The sequence below is a fragment of the Heliangelus exortis genome, chromosome 17 (genome assembly GCF_036169615.1).
Source record: "Heliangelus exortis chromosome 17, bHelExo1.hap1, whole genome shotgun sequence".
Classification (NCBI taxonomy): domain Eukaryota; kingdom Metazoa; phylum Chordata; class Aves; order Apodiformes; family Trochilidae; genus Heliangelus; species Heliangelus exortis.
Genome location: NC_092438.1, coordinates 7,682,332 through 7,701,023, shown reverse-complemented (window position 1 = coordinate 7,701,023; position 18,692 = coordinate 7,682,332). Strand labels below are relative to the sequence as shown.

The 18,692-nt window shown below is 38.6% G+C and overlaps 2 protein-coding genes across 2 annotated transcripts in view; one reads left to right on the top strand and one right to left on the bottom strand.

The window, feature by feature from the left end:
- CHLSN (cholesin) overlaps nucleotides 1-18,692 on the top strand; it is a 121,315-nt gene that overhangs the window by 49,416 nt on the left and 53,207 nt on the right. The window lies entirely within an intron of this gene.
- The window catches only part of GPR146 (G protein-coupled receptor 146), a 47,461-nt gene that overhangs the window by 7,111 nt on the left and 21,658 nt on the right, over nucleotides 1-18,692 (bottom strand). The window contains exon 2 of the mRNA XM_071760901.1: nucleotides 17,399-17,435. The gene's annotated coding sequence lies outside the window, so the exon portion shown is untranslated. The remainder of the gene's footprint in view (nucleotides 1-17,398; nucleotides 17,436-18,692) is intronic.

Here is an 18,692-nt window from a genome sequence, read left to right as displayed (position 1 = left end):
AATGTGACATTTTTTAAGGCTTACTAGCTTATATACATACCATAGGGATTAACAGAAGGATTGTTGGCTGGCTACACAGAAAAGTAAAACTAGATTGTTCAGGTTAGATGCGAGGAGAAAAAATGCAGCAGTGCAGGCAAGTAGGTTTCAGATTGTACTTCCCTTATGCAGTTGCTGAGTTGCTGCTGTTTATAATATAATGATACAGCTCAGATAAAATTCTTTTAACATTAGTGGAGAAGAAAATCCTGCTTGATATACTGGGTGCTGGGCTGAAGAACAGGCCTCTTCCAACCCTGTCATTTATGTCTTTGTGGTGCAATCACTGACCAGTTTGGCTGGTGGTATGTTTATAATTGATATTGGTTCCTTTTCTAATATAGTCAGTTCCATGCAGTATCATGTGAAAGAAGCCATGACTGAATGACAAATATAAGTGATATAAAGTAGCACTCAATATAATCCTCTCTTGGATGTGTACAAAGTATAAATAAAAAAGCAAGAGCAGGTCAATTGGAAGAAAGGTGTTTTTTCTTTATAAAGTAGCACTGTCTGTCCCTGGTCCTGCAAGAGGGAGCAAGGAGTTTGCAAGCTATGTTGGCAAGTGAATTTATGGGAAGAGCAAGCACCCAGCCTCTTGGTCACACTGATTTTACCCTCATTATTAGGCTCATTTTTTTGTTTTCCAAACCCATTCCTTTTGCAGTATCAACTTATATATGCTTAAAACATATGAGAACAGATAATATACTCTAATAAAGACAAAAAAGGTCAACTACTCTGGAAAACATAATACAAACTGCAAAGGGACTGTTTTATCTCACAGAGTGGCAGTGTGCTAGTGATCTGGAAGGCTGCAATAACAAAGTGCTACAGGGTAGAAGAGACAAAATTCCTGCAAAACGGGGAGACTGAGTTCTGTGGAGAGGAGATAGGCCCTGAAGATTTGTGTGGAAGGAGTCCCATGCTCAGACACAGATGCTATCTGCCAGGCACATCTGCTGCTCCAGATAAATCCTTCTTTTCTGTGCTGTTTATTTCTTTGTGGGAGTGAGGTTGCTGAGGGCTGTGCCCTCTCTGCAGCTGCTCAGGAACAGCTGCACTGGGAGCTCTGCATGGGTTAACTCTATAAATTCAATCATATTTTGTTAACTTCTCTCAGTGTCAAGTGAGTGTGACTGGTCTCCTGCTCCACCTCTTCCTGGCTTTATCACTGTGTTCCAACAGAGCCCCTGTATGGAAAACCTGACATAACTTTTCTTTTTTGTGCACCATAGAGTACGTCTTTGATATGCTGTGACTTAAGATTTCATTACTGCAAGAAGTGAAATATGGTATTTTTGTGCTAGAGATAGGGTATTCCATGAGGCAGAATTAATTTATGCAGCAGTTACCTGCATTGCTCTACAAGCCTCAGCTGCCTGGGTTTCTGAAATGAGATAAAATTCCAAGTTGCCCAAATATCCACTAGGTAATACTTTCCTTAAAAAAAGACTGAGTTATATGCATAACAAAACCCCTGTAATTTTTTTAGTAGTCATATTCACTTCCAAGTAACTTACAGTGTATTGAACAGTAATCATTAGGATGAGTGTAATATTAGAATTTAGGCTCCATAAGATGCTTTGAACTCTGAACTTTATGAAGTTGACTTACTGGAATAAAAGTGACAGCTTTTAAGCACCATCCGACTAGAAAGTGCCATTCAGAGTGGTAAATGTGACCAACCAGGTAGCTGTCCCTGCTCCCTGTTTCCAGAGCACAGGGAAGTTGATCTGGATGCAGCTACCTTACTTTGAAACTAAATGGCAACAAACAGAATTCAGTATGAAGATTATTGAAAGTCACTATATATATTTTTTTTTTCTTCAATGCAGTGAAAATGTCTTTTAAAAAATTTAACCTGTGGCAGAATTTCCACTGTGCTTATAACTGGTGAGCCGCAGAAACCAAAAGACTTAATTAAAACATAAAGTTTCCCTTCCTGGGAGAACACACAAGACCATTAACTACAGTAAATATTTTTGTTCAATTTAAAAGTGGATACAAGTTGCAATTTCTTTGCATGTGAAATACTTCAACTCAATGGATCTTGCAAGGATTCCATCCACCTTCAGGAAGCATTCTTACTATCACAATGTTGATGTTCAGAGTAGCTGGGATGTAGCAGTTTACACAGTAGATGAACTTTGTCCCACAGTTTTTAGTGAAAACATTTTAGTTCATTTTTTTCTCATTTAAGGAATGGAATACACTCATTGGGTGATTTCATTAAAGGATCTTTCTTGTATGATAATCATAAACATAGGTGTTTAACTTTAGGGTTTTTCCACCAGTATCTACAGACAATTAAACAGTAAAACAGAAAGTCAGTTAAGACTGGTCTTGGGGAAAAGAGGTTATGAAACACTTATGTTCCTTTTTCTTTGTAACAATCACCAGATCAAGGAGAAAAACTAAAAATTTTCTGCTGAGGCCTTTTTTAATATTGGAGAAAATACATTATTAAAAGACAGTTTTATGGTACATTTCTTTATTTGATTTCTAGGTTTAGATTATAGTCACAAACAGATCATTTGCACCTCTTAAAAGGTAGCAACTGGCTAAATTTCTGCATTTTGGAGTTGCTCAGGTTCTAGGTAGAGAATGTTTATCAACAGAACATTGCCTTTCTTGTCCACACAAATCAGCATCACTCCAGTGGAGATGCCTGAATTTTGCCAGTCAGAATTCAGGCACATTATCTCCATTCTAGATATTCCAGACTGAAGTGATCCCAGGGACAGAGCATTGCAGGCACAGGGGCTCTGCTGGAATTACTCTGTAAATGAGTTGGCCCAGGGAGCTGGCAGCCTGGAAACAGCAGCTCTTATCTTCACCCTCTGTTTGTTTGCTTCACCCATGCTTAGGACTTATGACAGGGAACACTGCTGAAATTTGGCAGGGTGAAAACATTCCCCACTGATATTTTGCTGCCAGTTGCAAAGACTGACAGGAGGCACAGATGGTGGCTTTCCTGGAAACTATAACATAATGCCATTTCCTAATAGAAACATCAGTGAAGGCTGACCCGGTGACTTATCCACAAGACACCACATTGGCCCTGTAGGGAACTCTTGGGAAACAGACTCAGACTGCAGGGAACAGGTTTCCAGTAAATGCAAAAATATTGACATAGTTCTTTGTCAAATAATATTTATGAGTATAAAACTGACTTGGCTTTGGAGTTTGAAGGGGAAAATCAGCCCTCAGCAGAGCTGCACTAAGACTGAAACGACTTCAAAATTTGTCACATCCGTTGGAGATAAACAGGTATCTTTCTCATAATTGTCAGCAGATATCTGAGACATCTTGTTCTTGACACTCCTGTGGCCTTTACCTTCTGTTTCTAGGCAAAGGAAAAGACCATTTTCTAGCAGCCTTTTGGATGAACCTGTATATTTACTGATTGCATCTTACTATTCCATTTATAACATCTGAATAAAATACATTACTTGAACATCTTAGGAGGGCTGGTATCTCACTAAGGGTGGTTATTATTAGACTAAGATTTCTAGTAGCTATTTTAATTTAACAGGAGCTTGAAATTAATTAAATGGCATTGTACTGACATGAATAGGTTCTGATTTGTCCATCTACTGCTTCTCATGTTTCACTCTCCACTCTACTTGGTCAGTGACAGGTTTTTTTTTACCCCTCAAAAATCAAAATTTTCTACCAATAATCTTGATTTCTCACAAGGCTCTCCATTGCACCTGTATATATTGAATTACCCTTCCATCAAACTTGAACAATCCAGTAGTCACCTTTAGCACTTTCTGTTCTGCCATACTTGGAAAGGGTTTAACAGGTTGAAGTGTTTGATGCTTAAGTGGTTTGAGTCCTTGCTTCACAGATGTGTGGCTGCGGATGCTTCCTTAGTTATTCTTAACAGGTGTCACTTTTTTTTCCATCCCAGCATAAGGCTGGGGAAATATTTTCAATGACAAAAAACTAAAGTAATTTTTGGGGAAGAAAGTACAAAGGAGCCTAGGACTTCTGTAAAAGTGGACCCTCTAACCCTAAAGCCTCTCATTATGAAAAAAATCTGTGCAGTTACACCTTGAGCATACTGTGTAGCCACCAGTTACCCACATTCTGTCCAATCCCCAGTGTTTTGGGAAGCCATGGTTAGGATTTATACAAATTCCTGGGACTGCAGCCAAATAAATGACACTGAAAAAAATACTAGTGCTTACTGAGTGTATTGATTCATGTGTCATTTAGCAATTATTGTGGTGTTTTTCTAATATGAACTGATTTTTCTTCAAGATTTCTTGGTGTCCTTACACGCATATTTAAAAACTGAGCAGACCACAGGAAGAAAGCACAACTTCTGTAGCAGATTTTCTTACTGCAGGAGCTGTATTGAGCCTTGATATATGAAATATATATTTATAATCTGCTTCCTCCTGTGCTAATGGGTGGAAGCCTGAGTAGTAATTAGTTTGTCGCTGAGCCAGTTTCTTACTTATGATTGATAAATTGTTCTTCTTATGTAGCCCACACAGACACTGTGACTCCCACAATTTGTAGGGAGGTCAGTGGAGCCTTCTAGCCTTCCTTCACTTAAATAAGCCTTACATGTCTTAGCTGCTGTGGAAAATATGCAAAATATTCTGATAAACTCTTATCTGATTTTCAGACCCTGTGCAAAGAAGCTCAAATGGATCATTTTGATGTGCAGATTACAAATGTAGACATTCACATGAATCACTTTGTCCAGACATTTGATTAACTTTTTTTCATTATTTCACAATCAGTCCAGCTTCTGTTGAAATCCATGAGAAGCTGGTTTGACTTAAATGATGGGCCCAGTCAAACACATGAAGGATGTGGTGCTGGCATAAGGAATAGGGTGCTGTCTGTTTATGCTGCTTTAGCATTTATATAGAAGAATAACATGAAGTTCAGCTGACAGAGCCCTAAAGGAAAGCAGCTCTTCTGCTAAGTGCAGTAGAAAAAAGATTTGCAAATATCATGGTGATTAGCATAGTTAAAAATGCTTATGGAGGCTAAAAAGACAGCAGTCATTCTGCTTAATCAAAGCTGCTGCTGAAAGCAGTTAGGAAATTTTTGGTGTTTTGAAGTTGGTCTTTGGCTTACCTTCTTTTATAATATAAATGAAAATGCAGCTCAATTGTAATTAATTAGTTAATTAGTTACTGCTGTCTTGTAGCTGCTTTGCAGTAATATTTCAGAGTATCGTTTGCTGTGTATTTTATTCTGCTATTTATAGAAGACTCATCAGTATCTCACTTTCATTGAGAGTGCTTTTGCTTCATTAAAATTATTAGATTAACTTTTGATTAATTCCCCTGCTATGCTGATATGTCTAGATTTAATATATAGCAAAATGGAGGTCTCATATATTCAGTGATTAATTAAAAAAACTCAAGAGAACATACTTAGTACATAAAGAAACAGTAAATGAGAAATCCAGCAGAATATGACCATGAACAGATTTAAACAATGACATTTTCCCTAAAGAACTTTTATCTAGACACTGAACACCAGTTTCTAACGATGGCAGAATTCATTTTCACTGAGCCAAGGTTTATAGGCATTAATGTAAATGCTTTCTGGGCTCTTAAAAACCCAAAGCAATTTAAAAGGTGAACTTAAAATCTCAGCTGGTAGGCACTGCCTGGTCATTCCTTAAGGGCTGGCACAAACATTTTGCCCATCAAGTCAGAACCTTTTCAAAGTGACCTCCAGTGTCTCATTTCTCTGGTAGGAGTAAACAATGAGGGAGCTGAGGAGAACTCAGCTGAAGCCACTGTCCTGCCCTGGGCAGTGCCACCAAGGTGTCCATGTGGCTGTGCATCCATACACATCATCCCTGAACTTCAGCTCCTGGCACTTGCTGGTGCAGAGGGCTGCTGGAAAAACAGGGGGACTGCTGTGTGTAGTGGGGTCATAACTGGGAAAGGGTTTTTCGGGGTCATTTTCTTGGAAAGGACAAACTGAAAGGACAAACTGAAAGGAGGTCACCGCGGTCCGAGAGCTGCTTGACCTTTGGTGCCGTTGCGTAACGGGAAGCAAACAGTGGCTGCATCGAGCTGGGAGAGTTTTCTTTTTTTACTATGAGAAAAGAGGTTTTACCATAGGGGTAGTTATTCTGCAAAGCTGTGCCTGTTAACTGAGTGAGAAATCCAGAGCAAAATTATCCGAGCTGGCAAAACCATTGTTAGGGTGATCTGGGTTCCTTTGGAGCTACTCGTCACAGCTGTGTTTGTCGGGAGCCACATCCCTTCCCTCCTTTACAAAACAATCCTGTTCAGCAGAAGCCTGAAACATTTACTTGGCCTCTGGGGAGTTTAGACAGTAAGCAACATTAGACCTGAAAAAGAGCCAATGTGTGTTTTAAAAAAAAAAAAAACAAACAAAAACTTGACTGTAAACCTCAGAATTATTTTAAGCATTCAGAAAGAACGTTTTAATTAAAAGAGAAAAAAAAGCCCAACAAAACATGTAAGGAAAATGCTAGTGCTGCATCACCTTTAATGAGATGGGAGGTAAATGTAAATTCTTGCCATTTGAATAGAAAGCATGTAATGTCAGGACTGCCTACTTAGCTTGAATACAAATAGTCCTTAAATAATCTGCCTTTTAACCTGTAATGAAGAATTAATTTATGTGTTTTCCTTCCTCCCAAAGCAATAAAGTATAAGATGTTATGTATCAACCAAAAAGGAGGTGACCCCTAAAATGAATGAAGAATTTGTGTCTCATGTTAGGCACGTATCTATTTTCTTCAGTGTATGTAACATACATGTGTTTCTTATTTTATACCACTAGTTGTTTATTCTTGCAGAATCTTATAAGCTAAAACTTCACAAGAGAACTCTAAGGCATGCTCTAAGGTTAACACCTGAGAACTTTTTTTGAATGTCAGTATTTACAGTCTAAGTATTTGCCTAGTCCAGTTATATTTTTGTTCCTTTTGGCTAAGCTTTTATTGTTTATACTAAAGTAAAAAAAACCCAAGCCTCTACTTAAAATCTTTATAATATAAATCCCACATTAATATTTTCCATTAAATGCTCTGTTGTTGGAGATTGGTCAAACTGTTAAGTAAACAAGCACTTCTTTAATCTCAGAAGTAGTATTTCTATGAGGAGACAATGTGGGACAGCCCAGGATTATGCTTTTTTTTTTTTTAATGGTTCGTGATATTTCATGCTTATCACTTGCTCAGTTAAGCCCTTATGTGTGGTTTTTGTTTTGAAACACAGAGAAAAAAAAACAAACTGTGTTGATTTACATTTGATAAAATACCAGTGACAGCTGAGCATAGAGTTTAAGTTGAAGTCTGCTTTCCTTTTGAAATTCAGACCTCATGAAAGCATGTAGGCTTTTTAAAGGAGAAAAACACCGAGATGGGGAGATGGAATAGTATTCCTTCAGTCTCTGGGGAGAGGAGGTAATAACGTGGCTCCTTCGAGTCTGCTGCTCTCTTGGTTTTATAGAGGCCACTGCTTGCTCTCCCAGGCCCTCCCAGTCCATCACTTGTTTCAGTTCGGAGTGCTCACAACCTCATAGTTTTTACATTCTCCTGGCCCAGTTTGGCTACCACCTTTTCCTTGATTTCCTTCAATGTAAAGATCCTTAATCCCCAGCACAACCATGCTGTGTAACTACCACTTGTTCATCTGGAGTAACTTGGAGTGGTGGGGGGGCAGAGGACACTGTCCTGCTTGGACCAAAGAGGTCCAGATTTTAGCAAAATCTGTACTTCTACATCTTGTCCAGGTATTTCTTGTGGCAGAACCAGAGGCTCTGTGCTGAGACTTGGTCCTGGCCAGAAAACTGCGAGGGGACTGTGTGACATGGTGAAAAAGGTTTACTTTAGAGCCTTACTTTTAACTCTGCCTCATTGCAAAGCAAGAAAGTGCCAGTGAAGGTGGAGCCTCTTCTGTGACCTGCCAGGAAAATTAGCCCATACACATTTAAACACCAGACAGATATTTGTCCTGTGTACAGATAGAGGTTCAGCTGGACAGGAGCCTAATGTGAGCACGAATCACATACATAACCTAATGCACTTTTTCTTTACAGCCACTAAGCAGCAGGGATCACAGAAACCTTGGTCTCTCCTCACATTCTTAATTTTCAGATAAAGTTGCTACTGGCCTGATTAATATGCTGAATTAAATTCCCTGTCCATCCTCCCCCAAATACAATTCTCATTGCTGGTGGTTCTGTGAAGTTAACACAGTCCTGAAGTTCATAATTGCAAGGCACTTGGTTACTGTGAAAGTTGGATTTGAGCAGTGCAGGTTTTTGGTAGCTGAATAATTTGTAGTGGTGCAGAAGATGAAGTCACCACGTGTTTGAGATGTTTCTGACACTCTGCTACATCTGATATGAACTGATAGACAATTCTGGTAATATCTTTATACTTAACAGGAGCTCAGTAAGACGAAACCTAACAAGTTCTGTTTGATTTTCTTCAGCAATATACTGACTTTCAAAAGCTGATCTTTTAGGAGTGCTCTGTGTAGTAACTTGGATTTAACTATAGTCAGGGATTCAGATGGATTAAACAATTCACAAGGTTAAAGTTAAAGTGTTATTTAAGAGTGTGGTTGCCAGCATATTATTTTGATGAGCTGAAGTGGTTTTGCTGAAGCATCACTATGACATTAGTGAATTAGTGTCCATGTGGGCCCTTCATACCCGTGTGTAAGTTGTCTGTAAAGAATAGTTGCTCATCTAAAAGGATTATCAGAAATATCCTCCAGTGTACTCTTTTCTTAAGCTGAAATGTTGTACCTTCAGAGGAGTGCAGACACTTGGTACTTGGAACATGGTAAAGAGACTGTGCTGTAGGCAATGATCTCCTGCCAGTCACCATGGGCATTTCTTATTTTTTAGTACTGTTGTTTCAAGCATAGAAGAAAGATGTAATGTTAATGGGATTCATTTGGGACTGTTTATTTGTGTTTTATCTTAGTGTGAGTATTTAGCAAGTTCATATTTGGTCTTAACATGTCAGAAAGTGCTTTGGTAATTACTTACCAAAAAAATTGAAATTGAATATGCAAATCAGCTGAAGTAAACAAGGCCTATTTGCGAATTTTAGATTAGTTGCTTTAGAACTGCCTTTTATATGAGCTCAGCTCTCAGTCCCTTTCATTTTTTAATCTGCTACAATATTTTGGGTTGTTAGAAAGGTGATGGAAAACTTTGAAAAGGTGACCACAGCTGTACCAGTGCTGCAGCCCCATTAATCATACATTCATTCTTCAGAACCAGTGTCTCTTGTTTGAGAAATTCAACCAACTTCCCCTTAGGGCTGTTTGCAAACAAACTCTGGTGAAACTTGCAGTGGTGGCTGGATGGGCTGCCCAGAGCTCCTGGGCTGGCAGCAGCCTCAGCACAGGGACAGGTTGCTTGCTCTCCCAGCTTGATTTCCAAACTGGACCACAAAGGTCCAACCTTTTCAGAGGCCCTGCAGTGAGCTCAGGCTGCTGACACAGGATGGGAATGTTTCCCTTGGGTTGGCTGCATCAGCACAGGGGTGAGAACCTCCTGTGGTTCTGTGGCAAGCAGGCTGGGAGAGGAGCAGTAGCATCTGAGTCCATTGCAGTTCCTTCCTCTGTTGACATGACTCAGGATCCTCTTGTGGTTTTACTTAAAATCCCTCAGACCTGCTAACCCAGCAAATTGAGAGAAGCTTTCCAAAAGTATTCAGTTTGTGATTCACTTCAGTAGCTCACCTATTCTTTATTTACTTTGAAAAGCCCATGATTTTGTTTCAAAAACATTGTTCTACGCTGAAAACGCAGAAGAAAACCCAACAGTTGCAATAAAAATGGGAGTGATAATAATGGACAAGGCAGGAGTTATTTGTGTCTCTCCTAGTCAATAGCTTTTTTTTTCCTTGAGTTCCTGTATATTTGACCTCTAATTTGAAAGGCCATACTTCTGAAATTCACTGTTCAGTCACTGCTTGTGTTGTTGTATTAGAGATGTATCGTGGTGCATCTGTGTGCACCCTTTGTCTCTGCATACTTTGGATAATTTTATTCGCTGTTGTTTGAAAATGTCATTAGAAATTAAATCAGTTTGTTTAGCTATTGTGAGCTAATCCAAACATACTGAATATAATACACTGCTCCTGACCTTTTCCTGCTTTCAGTAGCTCTTTCCTTTGCAGACCTCAGGTGGTGGGGATGGGCGAAAAGCTTTAACCCTCTGGGTGTATTTTGTGAAGGCTGCAGGACAGGCTGAAGGCTCTGCAGCTCACCTTGCAGCACAAGAGTAGCAGCAGAGCAGATGTATGAGAAGGGAGAAAATCCAGGACCTTACTGTCTTCCTTCATAAATGCTTGGGTGCAGTCTCCTCACCCTCCAACCCTTTAAAAAAGACATCAAGCAGCAAGATGGCATGCTCAGGACTGTGGCTAACTAGCAGGATTTCATAGCCAGCTGACCATGAAGTGTTCCTAGCTTCTAAAATCCGCATGATTAAATATTAGTGCTTGGAAGCTTCCAGATTTTGGTGAAAATTCTTTCACAAAAATCTGTTGATGCGCAAGAACTATTTATTTTAAAAGATATGGAGAATGAAAATGGAGTTAAAATATTATTTTCTCAAGCTGTCCATTCTACTATTGCTACTTTTGATCTATGTTAATTTGAAAAAGCGATTTATTAATAAATCTTTACCTCAACAGGTATTTTAGTAGTTTGTTGTTAATAACAAATTCTAAAGGGAAGGAAAAAACAGAGGAAGAATGCAACAAAAATGTTGACCTCAATGAATAAAAATTGGTCTGTTTGTACAATGAGAAAATAAGATAATTATGGCTATTAAATCCTATGCTCCAAGAATGAAAATAAATAACATACAATGTGGAAATGGTAGAGAGCATTAGGACAGATTCACTGAAATCTTTTCTCCGTAATCCTTCTTAATACTGTGGGGATATTTTTTTTAGTTAAGGACTCAGACTGTCCTGGAGAGTGTTCCTTGAGTTTGGCAGCAATGCACAAGGATGGTTTACAAATATTCCACACCAGGACAATATTTGGAAACCAGTAATGTGGTGTTTGGCCACTAATATTGTAAGCAGCATTGGATGCATTTTTTGTTACAGTGCAGCCATCTGGTAGGTAAGTGGTCCATTTGTCTGTAAACAAATGATTTTCTAGCCAATCTACTCTGTGATCATTCATTGTAAAATTTAATTTTAGGCTTACCCTTCTTTTGGGGAAGAAAAGGGGATAAAAAAGGGGAAAAAAAGGATATGTCAGATCAAAGGGTTAAACTCTCAGTTGGATACAGCATGGTAGCACTGCAAAGTAGTTAGAGCCATTGTGGAGTTTGACACTTAATTTCTAGATTTTTAGAATGAATTTTTCCTTCAAGTAGCAGCTAAATGGTTTCCTTAGCTTGTCCGTGAGTTACCCCAACAATTTCAGATCAGGCTGTAAAGCTCAGCATTTTTTGCTGTGTCTGAAGTCCTACTACAAAGAATAATTGCATCTTAGAGACACCGCATAGAAATAAAAGGCAGAAGTAATAACACCACTAACTTGCATTAATTAATTGTATGCTTCTGTACCTAAGCCTGATGGGTGGAAAGTATTGCTTTAAAAACTACCTACAAAACTGGTGAATGAGCAGCCACTCAGGGTGCCACTTCAAAGAAAAACTCTTAAAAGAGCAACAGAAGGGAAGCTGCTTTTGAATTCTCTCAGTTCCTTCTGGCAGCCCAGAGCTTCCAAAGGAAAACAGCCTAGAAATGGTTATTTTCTTTTGTGTTAGTTACATAAGCAGCTCCCAGCAAAGAAAACTGGAGGTGGAGCAGCCATGCATGCAAAGGTCCACTTAATAACCTGTGCCTTCTGTAGCTGCTAAAAGAATCTTACCTGACTTTGTTTTTTCCTCCTGGCTAAGGGAAGTTCCTCCCACTGTCTCCTGACAAAAACCTAATAAAATTTAAGAGCCAGTTGGAGCTCTCAGTTGCACTAGTGTGTATTTTTTTTCAGTTACTCCAGATTTATACCTTATTGCTGAAGCAGTCAAACAGACCTTGGTTTCTACCATTTTTTTTTCCAGATCCCTCTGTTTGCAATATTTCTCTAGTGAATATAAATGAAGAAGAAAAAAGTAGCTGAAAAGGGAAATGTGATTTTTACACGAGTGCTCAAGTCTTTCCTTTAGGATCAGTTGAACCTTTAAGAATTCTCCTTTTATCCTAAACATCCTATGCTAGTTTTAAACCTTGCCTTTGCAGTCATGCTGTAGCTTCCATTAAGCAACATCTGAGAGGTTGGTACTCTGTTCCTGGAGATGACAACTCCAGCAAGTCAGCACCCTTTGTTTTGCCAGATGTGATCTTCTCTTCCCTGGCCATCTCAGCCATCCTCCCAGCTCCCTGCTACTTGCCATGGATAGACTGGCACATTGCTGTCTCCATCTCCATGGTTATTTTCTTCCCATCACTCTACTAATAGCCTTGTCTTGGATTTGGGACTTGAGGTTGTCATTTACTAGTTATGAAATTCTGGAATAACCTGTGTGTTCTTTCATCATCTTCCAGTGTCTGCTCTAAGACCACTGTAGAGATGTTACTGAATGGTGCCATCACTTAAAGGATGATAAGCAGACCAGTTTAAGACTGGCTGTCACTGATGGTATAATGGGTAAAAAGCATCAAGAGAATTAATGCATTTGAGAGTTGTAATCATTTTTTACCCTTGCTTTGATTTAAATTAGACCTGGAAAGGAGCAACTTCTAATGAGTATGAAATTTAAAAATATCACCTGTGCCCAGCTTCTGCAAACTTTATCATCATTACCTCTGTAAGAATTAAAAATCAGTTCATGTAGTCCAGTGCAGCAAATATTGTCAGACAATGTGTAATGGAAATTTATAAAAGCCAATCTTTAACATCTTGAAATGAGAAGCAGACAGGATAATTTTTGAAATCACTTCACTTGAATACAGCATATATTACAACAAATATGAAGGTAAATATTAAGGTATTTTCATCAGATGGCTTTAAATTAATCTTTGGATTTTCTTTAAAAGTAGAAAATAAAGAAGCTCTCAATAATGGAGGAACAGGCTACTCTTCACTTGCCATCACACTTGAAGTATGACAGAGAAAAATCACTTAGAAATAATTCCATTTCTGTGTCTAAAGCTCTGCTTATTTGAGTACAGAGTGCTTTCAGATTATCTGCTTTAGGCCTTGATGCTGCAAATTAACTTTGGATAGATGGATGCATAAAGACAGAAGAAAACCCCACTGAAATGAATAGGTCTGGTGTGGCCCAGGGTTCTGTCTCTCAGGGCTGTTTGCAGTGCTTTTATTTATTTTTGCAGTGTTTTAGAATGCTGTTTCCAACTAAATACATGATGTTCCATAAATGAGTAGTACCAAACTTCAAACCACCCGACAAAGTAGCTTTCCTTTGCTTTGTTTTGGAAGGTCTCTTTGATTCTACTTGTATTTAAAGTGTGCTGTTGGGTAATCGTGGAACATGGATCTGGTTAAACCAAATTCAAAGAGTATCACGAACTGACACCTGCTTAAGTCTTTAATTAAAAGTGGCTTAATCTCTAACAATCTCTACATACATAAGCAGAAAGTATCTGTGTTTAATGTGTACTTTGAACTGCCATTCATTTAGAAATCAAAGATTTGTAAATGAAACACAGTGTGCTAGACATGATGATGTTTGACTGGAATCCCTTCTTGTTGGCATAGCCTCGTTTCCCTGTTGCTGTCAGCCCCTGGGAATAAATTCTTATTAAAAAATAAGTATAGAGCAAAAATATAAAAAGAAGACTATCTTTTAAAAAGTGTGTCTGTCAACTACATATAAAACATGTTTAAAATAGGAATATATATAATGGGACATGAAGTGGAGAATTGTTCCTCCTTGGAAGCGTCAGCAGAGGAAATACTGTTTGTATTTCCAGATACCCTATAGAAAGAGATGTGTTTTCCCAACTGCCTGAATTTTGCTGGGATTATATTTCTTCAAGATTGATATTAATGTCCTTTTGTGCTAGTTTATATTCTCTTTCTCAAACCTCTCAGCTTTCTTTCTCCAGAAGACCTCCCCAGGGCTCTTAAAACCAGTGTATGGACTACTTACAGATAAGGAAAAGAGCCCCTGGCATGGCTGTGGGTGGGAAGGTGTCACAGGTACCCTGGCAGGGGGGATGGAGCAGGGAGATGCCAGGGAATCCCTGGTCCATGGAGTGAGTTTGGCTTGCAGGAGCTCAGGAGCTTGTAGCCCTTTGCCATGCTCATCTTCCCCATCCTGAACCATTGCAGTGGCTGTGGGATGGATGTGCTGAGCTCAGTTACTACCAAAGATGTGTGGAAATGCACCCAGAAAGGGGATGAACATTCCTTGAAAGCATTTCAGAGCTGATGTTTGAGAGTACAATGTTAAAGGCATTTGCTTTTGATTTGGTTTTTTGTTTGTAACCTCCTGCAGATCTCACCAAACTAGTTTTGGGTAAGACAAGATGGCACAAGGAACTTTTGCTTAATTTAAATGTGGGTAGTTGTGCTTTTAGGATGGAGACTTAAATTCTGAAATGTTAGCTCTTTGGGGGTTGTTTATTTTGTTTTTTGTTTGTTTGTTTTTCTGGTTGTGGGATTTTTGGGCTTTTTTTTTGCATGCTTGTTTGGGGTTAGTTTTTTTGTTTGTTTGTTTTCTTTTGGTTTAGGAACTTTCCATTTCCTCTTCGACAATGGTTCATTTATTTCTAGTTTTAAAATATTTGGGATATTGTTACCTGCTGTTTATAATTACCTTTGTACTTGCTGGGTTCAATTTCTACAAAGTGATAAAAAGTATCTAGTGTGACAGTCAGAGGATCAGGGTACTTCACTCCAGGAAAAATGAGGCTTAGAGTCTACAAGCTGCTTTCAGGGAAAGACAGCTGAGGAAATTTTAAAATTATAATTATTATTTTTAAAAATCTTTTAACTGTGATACAGGTATTTCACTCTGAAGTTTACTGATGGATGTTGTCCTTACGTGTCATTAAGGCAAATCTTTATTTGCCTTCTTTTCTCCTGTCTGAGCTTTTATGCAAAAAGCTATAGCCACCAGTGGATGGTTTCAATTAAGATTTCAATTAAGAAATTGGGAGTCTGAGGTTAAATGCCATCCACAGCTGTTTTTCTTTGTTTATTATAAAAATAAATTGCACCACAGTAGCAGCAAACCAATCTGTCTATGATTATAGCAGGTAGTGGAGAGAAAAGAAATTCTGGATCCATTTTTTCTGTTACTTAAAAACCATTCTTTACTGGACTGAATTAATCATAGAATTTTTGGAAGGCTTGGAAGGAACCTCAGGAGGTCATCTATTCAAATTCCTCTGAACAGCCTGTTTCAAAGCTTGATTGCCCAAATAGTAAAAAAAATAATAAATATTCCCTTATATGTTTGAATCCGTCTGTTTTTCCACTTGGACCCTTTGCCTTTTTTCATCCCACCATGCATTATAAAGAGGTTATAAAGAGCCTCAATCAGTATTCTCAATAAGCCTCTTGTAGGCTGGTGGTTCTTAGGTTGACCCAAAACCTTCTTTTCTTCAGCCTGAATGAGCCTGGTGTCCTCAGCCTCTCATCCCAGGGCAAGTGTCCCAGCCCACTGGCTACCTTGGTGTCCCTTTCCTCAGCCTGCTCAGGTTTATGGAAAGCTTTCTTGTGTTGATATACAGCTATACAAAAAAGTACCAGGTTTGGACTTTATGCAAAAAAAAACCTTTTTATAATTCTGTTACATGGAGGTTTTCATATGTTTTGTATCTGGCCAATAAGATCAAACTTTTTTATTGGAGTCTTGCAGGTGTGTACCTTAGAGGAGTCTTTTCTAGGCCAACTCTAAGTTTGGGGATAATGGACTTTTTATTTTTTTAACAATGGCCCCTAAGAGGATGCCTGCCCAAAGATCTGAATACATGAAATTGTGTTTATGATTGGCTTTCAGTGAAGAATTTTAACTGGGAGCTTGTCTTACTCTAGCTGACATCCTACTCAATTTACTCTTTCTGTCTTTATACATAGACTCTAAGATTAGTGTGTTGAGTATATTGAAAGTAATAGAAAACAGACACAGAAAAATTGTTGCATGTTTAAAAAAATCATAAAATGAGAGAGGAAGTGCATCATTTATTATAACACCATGTAGACTAATGAAAAACATACTGCAGGCTGGAAATTTGTTAAGAGCTGAACTCAAAAAGTTTCCATTCCCAAAAATGCCTTGGGGCCTCCGGCTGTAAGCTTGTAGCTAAAGAGGCCCTATGGTAAACTGACATAAAAAATAACTACTCCATAAACATTCAGCTCCTGTTTCACAATAGTTGGAAATAAGGTTTTTTGAAAGTGTTACCTGTTGATACTGACTGTACTTCATCAGAGTAAGAAGGAGGCAGTGCATTTATGACTAGAATATTAAATTGGGGATTAAACTCTGGGGACATGGGCACGAAGATGTTATGTTCATTGTACATAGGAGAACAGGAAAAATGGTGAAATGACTTGCCAAGAGCAATAGAACAGCTTTGGGTATTGGTATTAACATTAAGTGATTCTTGGCTTAGTCCTTTGCTCATTATCTGGGCCAGGATGAGCAGCTGACCTGCTCCACACCACTCTGAGCAGGTGCCAAACCTTGCACTTGAACAAGGCAATGTTTTTGAGGTACTTGCACCATCAATGCTCAGATAAATGGCACTGGCCACTTGGAGAAGACTGAGTTTTTCATCTCTTTCCATTTCATTGGTTTGACTTTCTTAAAGGTGTGTTTTATCTGCAGGGTGACCCCAAGCTGACCAACTGGGTGTTGGCTTTGCCTTTCTCCTTGATCAGCCCTTGTCAGGATATGCAAAGCATTAATGTGGGTGGGGGTTTGGGGCAGTGGCAGCTGTCACCATGACATGGAGTGACAAGGGCTTTGCAGACCTCCTGAGTACTGACGTCCCTCCAGTCTCTTTCTGCACTTCCTCTGGATCACAGAGGTTCCCCTGTCTGGCAAGGAGCCCTGGAGTGCCTCAAGATCATGGGCACTTTTATGTGGTCCAGATTTCACAAACCTATAAAGATGTAGTGAGTTGGATCTATCTGTGTGTGACTACTCAGATGGCTGCTTTGGGATCTTTGAGGAGTACAACCTGTGAGTAAGTATTGCTTGCCTTAGTTAACTCTTCATGAGCACGTAGTAAATTTTCCCAGTACCTTTTCACAGAAGGAAATATCAGGTCTAGAACTCCCAGTTTTGGTAAATATTTTCACTGTTGAATGTTGGTGAAATAAACACATGCAATAATAGTCACACTCTATAGCTGTATCTGTACTTACATGAGGTGCAGCCCAGGAGAATGTCAGTCTGAGATTCAGCCACTGTGAGGAAAAAGGAAAAGAAAGAAAAGGTGAAACAGTTGTATGCAGGTGACTGGAAGAAAAAAATAGAAGAAAATGTAATCAGTTGCAAAAATGCAATCAGTCTGATAAATGCAAATCATTTTAATTTTTTTGTCTTAACATCTCTCTGTACCATGCTCTGTGTAGCATTTCCAATATATGATGTTTTCATCCAGTGATTACAAAATCTATAACATAATTGTTCACAATGTTTGATGACAAATTGCTGCATGTACTAACTTGACTGTAGCTGAAAAATTGACAGAATTAATTTATCACAGAGGTGTTGATGTCTTTATTTGCATTTGTGAGGTGAATTGAGGATCTTGAACAAAAGCTGTATCTTGATCTAAAAACTGAAACGTAATTTCCCTCTCCTCATTGAAAATTTCATGCTTGGTAGATTAAAACTGACACGTAACAGTCCTGGTAGGAAATATTTCTCATGTAATGTGATACTGTGATGGATGTTGGTTTGGTTTCTTGTTGTAAAAAAGACTGGTTTTGATGTACTGTGTTATGCTAATGCACTTTGGTTACTGAGTATGAATTTGCTCCTTTGCACACTGTGGGGAAAAATATGGAGAACAAGTATATTTGATCAAATTATAAGAAGAAAAGCATAATATCTTTAAAAAGAAAAGTTTCATATATTTGAGCACTCCAAATCTGCAACCGGTACTTAAATATGCAGATGTAACTTATCTAAAGGAAAAGAAAAATGAACTAATTTCCCAATATCTTGCTGCTAGAAAATATGACTTATACAGAAGCATTAAAGAGGTGTAAGTGTTTTTAGCTTAATAAATGATAGAACAGTAATATTTGGAGAGCAAGATAACATTTAATAATAGATCGGTTTTTCCTTAAAAAGAAGCATAAACTAGTTCAAGGATACTGAATCATGACTGTATTTTGAGGTAAGCAAGATATTTTATTTTCAAGATAGCATCCTGTGTCACTGCATTCTGTCCACAGTGGTCACCCAGCAGTGGCCAAAGAGAAGCTTTGCTACTGCTGACCTACCCAAAGACCCAAGGGTAACTTGTACCTTGTTGCCTTCCTCCTTTAGTGACTCAGTAGCTTTTCTGGATTGATTTGATTCCTGTTGTTGAACTACAATTTCTTTTATGTAGTAAACAGTGTTTCAGGAATGATTAAATCCCAACATGAATCATAACTGAAATGCTGAGCTATACACACTGGCTCTTCACATCTCTAAGCCTGTGGTGATGA